Below are 5,271 nucleotides of genomic sequence, written 5' to 3'. Positions count from 1 at the left end.
GTTACGGGTATCCAAAAGTAAGTGACATGCACATTTGAAGTTTGTTTGCTTGATGCAAATGAAATCTTCTGTTGCATGTTTATAACAACTTCTGACTTGTAGTCATATGTTTATCCAAAAGGGTTTTTATCAGTTATGCCACCGGTTGTGTCCCACTACTCAGTTTTGCCACTAGAAATTTCAACTGCTCAAAAATGCCATCGCTTCATTGGACACATGCTCAAAAATGCCACTAAACACCATTATTGTGATCTCAAATCTCTTTTGCCATGTCATAATGACATAAATACCTATAAACCGACATGCCAGCTCTCCCTCTATCTCACTACAATAAAGTATGGGGCCCACTTGATCACAACAGCGTTCTTATTTTCCTATAAAATTATTCGTTTGGTTACTCCTGACAAGTGGGGCCACACATATCATTGTGAGATAGAGAGAACTGACATGTGGGTCTAGGCTTATTTTTGTCATAGAACATGGTCAACGGGTTTGACGTAAAAATAACAATGTCTAATGGCATTTTTGAGCAAACATCTAACATAACGATGGCATTTTTGAGATATCTAATGGCATTTTTGAGCAAGCATCTCATGGATTGATGGCATTTTTGAGCAGTTGTAACTTCTAATGGCAAAACTGAGTAGTGGGACACAACTAGTGGCATAAATGATAAAAACCCTATCCAAAAACATATGTACATTGCCTTTTCCTTGAACACTAAATTCAGGCTTCCCAACAGTAAATAATGGAGGCAACAACTAAGAAATATGATGAATCTAAGTGGGGGGAGGATTCAGTTACGGGTATCCAGAAGTAAGTGACATGCACATTTGAAGTTTGTTTGCTTGATGCAAATGAAATCTTCTGTTGCATGTTTATAACAACTTCTGACTTGTAGTCATATGTTTATCCAAAAACATATGTACATTGCCTTTTCCTTGAACACTAAATTCAGGCTTCCCAACAGTAAATAATGGAGGCAACAACTAAGAGAATATGATGAATCTAAGTGAAACCTTTTGCTTGTGCATGAACTCTTAACAGTAAATAACTACATGGTTGTTTACATGTACGAAAATCAATCATCAAAGCAGCAAAACAATGTGATTATGTAAAAAAAAATCTGCTTCATAGACTAAAACGCATGCATGGGGAAATTACTGGCCTATTATACCTAGTATTGTATGAAATAAATACATAATCTTCTAGTATTTTCTCACTAACTCCTGACAAGTCAATCAACTAACTCGTCGGCGTGCTGTCCATCTCTTCACTGTTCTTCTAATCTAATCTATATCTATACCTTTTTTTTACTAATAAAGCAAGGTGCGTTTCTCCAGTTTTTTCATCCGTTCACCGTCGAAATTTATTTTTCTATCCGAGGTGGTACTAAATTTTTGTGCGTCCGTCTGTTTTTTTAGCAATCGAGAATTTCGTCTTGGCCCTCACATGCTGTGGCCCAGCGGAAGCCAGCCCACTTATTTGCCTGCCCATGTAGCCGCAAAAGGCCTATTTCTCGCCCTGTGCGGTAGATAGTCGGAGTTCGCCCAGGTTTCCAAGACTGGGCCGGCCCGTTTTGTTTTCCCGTCCAAATTTAATTTAATTTTTACCTTATTTTGTAATTCAAAATTTTCAAAAAAGTTCAGAATTTGAATTTTTGTCAAATTTTCGAAAAATGTTTGAATTACAATATTGTCTTCCCCTTTTATAAAATGTTTGGAAAATTAATTTATTTTCTCGTTCCATTTTTTTCAGATTCATAAATATTACCAAATTGTTTGGGATTTTAAAAACTTGTATTTTAAAAAATAATCAAAATTTGAAATATATTATTGTTTTAGTAAAATGTTCACAGATTCAAAATAATGTCCGCGTTTAGAAACACAATTTATAAAATTGTTCGGAATGTTCAAAACATGTTCCACTTTCAAAAGTTGGTCACAAATTAAAAAAATATTTGGGTTTTGATAAAAGGTTCATGTCTTCAGAAATCGATGTTTTTCAAATTTTGTTCATGTTTTTTTTCCAAATGGACAGGATATTAAAAACATTGTTCGTAATTTCAAAAAATGTTCACATTTCCAAGAATATTTAGCAATTCATATTTTTTAAAAGTTCAAAAAATATTTTAAATCCAACATTGCACTGTGTTATTAAATATTCGTGCTGGCCATTGGTTAGCAGTAGGCGTTTGTTGCCGTGGCTAGCGGCACATGGTCGGGTCTTTAAGGTCAGTGGCGGATCCAGGAATTGAACTTAGCCGGGGCGGAACATTTGAGGTACAAATTATTTGATTGACAAACGCAAGTCCGCTGAGCCAAAACTCATAAAATTCAAATATGAAGCTAGATGCACTCAAAAATTAACATAACCAATGATTAAGAACAGTTTGAGATTCTTGACAGCTAGGCGATGTTGCACCAAAAATCACAAAATCTAACATGAATGTCATAGAGAACTACTAACATGAGAGCACCTTCGGGAATCCTACCTTGTGGCCGCCTCCTCCCAAAAAATTAGGGATCTCTGCCTCCCGCCGGCGCTGTCGCCGTTCCGCCTTGTTTCCAATGGTCTTAGGGCCATGAGGGTGTCATGGATCCCGCCTTTACCCGTGAGAGGGTTCCGTTTTTAGATGTGTCTTCGAGATTTATTGTCCTGCTTGGAAGGCGGGACGGCGGCGGCTGGCTGAAGATGGAATAAGGTCCTCCCTGCCTAGCCCTCATTCCGGTGGTGCATCTAGCATCGTCGGTGGGCGTGTGGAGGCGTGTCTCTGGCGGATCTATCTTTGGTGGATTTGCTCGGATTTGTTCGTGTTTATCTATGTTCGTGTGTTTTCAGGTTGGATCACTCCGATCTACAGTACTCTTCATTGACGGCGGTTGTTGTTTGGTGAACAAGTTGGATATCAATATAGAGTATGTCTTGGAACAAGTATTGGAGTTGGACTACTTGCTGATTGTCTGATTGCGCTTGGAGTTGGACTACCTACAGAAAATGAAGGTCAACAACATAAGGAAATGGATTGGCTCTGGACCAGGTGCCCGGTGGCCGGCGGCCGGGCCGCCGCCGAGGCAGAGCTCTGTGGCGGCTAGGTTAGTCTCGCTAGTCCCTGGCTGCGTGGCTCGATTTGAGAATTGGGGTGTGGCCGGGCTAGCAGATTGGGGATGTGGACTGCTACTGGGCTTGTGCGTGACCGTGGAGTACAAAACGAATCGTATTATTCATATACGGGATTTCGGCTACCCGGGGCGGCCGACCATAGTCGCCCCTACCGTGGCGCCGCCACTGTTTAAGGTCATGTGTTCGTTCAACACGTCATTTTTCTGGATTATTACTCATGCCTTGCAAACACAGGTTATTTTGGTGCCTGCCAGTGGGCTGGCCCAGAAGCGAACTGTTGTGCATCCCACGCGCTATTTGACGCAACTAGCGTCATATAGTAGCTCCCACGCAGCTGCCCTAAGAAAAGAAAAAAAATATACGTATAGATTTTGTTCCGTCCATTCTACACGTAGTTCCCCAATTTTTTTGGTTATCCCTGGTGTGGGCCAAACTGGACCTACCATGTATTTCTTTTTCTTTCGGACGGACGAGCAGAAAAAAAATAAAGGGCGCGAGGGGATTGAACTATGAACCTTCCCTATTGTGCTGACAGATAAAACCAGCTCAGCTAGCTTGCAATTATGATAGGAACAGTCCCATCTTGGAATTTTATACTAAATCACACCAGTTTTTATATGTCTCTAAGGGTTTCTGGAAATAAGGAGGTTGTGTGAGAATAAGGAAGTTGTCTCGAGAATCATGAGCAGAACGAGGGACTCCACAAATTATTGCCGGAGGTAACTTGCATGTGCCAATAAAAGACTATGCTGGCACGTGCTATTTTTTATGAAAAATTTGGTGTTTCCAAAAAATGTTTGTGAATTTTAAAAGATGTTCCTGTTTCAAATTTTGTTTGCGTTTTTCTGAAAGTGTACATCATTTTCAAAAAACTCTTCAGGATTTAAAAAATGGTTTATGTTTCCTACAATATTCAGAAACTTCATACCTTTAAATCTCCTCAATTGAAAGGAAAAGTAGATTGAATAACTCATGGGCCTTCTCTGGTGTACGATGACGTAACAAAACTCTTAAATCCCCTCGATCAATGAATGGAAAAATAGCGGATTGATTATTTCACACCTGGCGAAACCGAGAAGCTAAATGTTCCTTTTTCATGTGCACATAGGGTTTTGCTTGCACATATAATTCTCGCTAACTTTAAATGCATAATATCAAGCAGACCTCACAAATTTAGAGTTTATACATCTATTTATCGTGGCCGCATGAAGGCCGACCAGTCAGTTGCGTGCGATCCGCCCCAAGCCCCCAAGTTGCCTCCCTGCGCATTCTTAACTGCCGTGTTTGGTCATGTGACTCGTGTCACCACACAAAGAAACCACCATCAGCTGCAATTAACTCTGATCAGGCACACACGGAGTAGAAAAAAGCTTTGCATAGAAAATATATATCTTACACGTGCATATATACGGCCTCCTCCCCTTTAATGTCATAACAGCCCATACCTATTTGTAATAAAGTTATGGATGTTTGTGTGAGTTGGTTTTTGTATTACTTGTCATGTTGCCAATTTGAATTAAACTCAAACCTTCCAAACATCTGTGTTGTAATTTATAATAAAGTTATGGATGTTTTTGTAATTTGTGGACCCTACCTTTTCCTTTTTCCATTTTCTGTTTTTTCTTTTGTTTTCTGTTTTTTTAAATATGGAAACTGTTTTTTCTGTTTGACTGGGCCGGCACCAAATCTTTTCTCTCTCCCTAAGCCTTCGGGAACGGGCCCACCAGGCCGAGCTAGCTCCCACTCTAAAAATAGCCTGATCCCCACTTCCTAAAAAAAAGCCCGATCCTCACTCCCTCCCTCGTCTCTTCCCTCACGCGCCGCTACACACGCACTGCACAGCCACGCAGAGATCGTGCGCCTCACACCTCCTTAGCTTTGCTGGCAAGCTCTTTACCCTGCTAGCACACCCTCCACAACCTTAGGCTGGCCTCCCGAGCGACTGCGTCGCCTCCTGTAGCCGCAGCGTCGGCCTTCTAGCCCTTCACCGTGCCAGCACCTCCCCTGGCCGGTCGTCCCGAGCGCCGGCTTCGCCTCCTGTAGCCGTGGCGTCGGCAACCTGCGCCACAACTTTGAGCCCCTGTACCCTCCACTGACCACCTTCGACGCTGCCTTGTCTCCCGTGCGCCTTCCTCTTCTGGCCCCGCC

The 5,271-nt window shown here is 41.7% G+C and overlaps 1 protein-coding gene across 5 annotated transcripts in view; it reads left to right on the top strand.

Annotated features, from left to right (window-relative positions):
- LOC119300728 (CCR4-NOT transcription complex subunit 11-like) overlaps positions 1-5,271 on the top strand; it is a 16,290-nt gene that overhangs the window by 6,393 nt on the left and 4,626 nt on the right. The gene's annotated exons all lie outside the window — the stretch shown is intronic.

This window comes from Triticum dicoccoides, chromosome 5A, assembly GCF_002162155.2.
Source record: "Triticum dicoccoides isolate Atlit2015 ecotype Zavitan chromosome 5A, WEW_v2.0, whole genome shotgun sequence".
Classification (NCBI taxonomy): Eukaryota; Viridiplantae; Streptophyta; class Magnoliopsida; order Poales; family Poaceae; genus Triticum; species Triticum dicoccoides.
The sequence above is the reverse complement of the archived record's forward strand: the minus strand, read 5'-3'. Positions and strand labels throughout refer to the sequence as shown.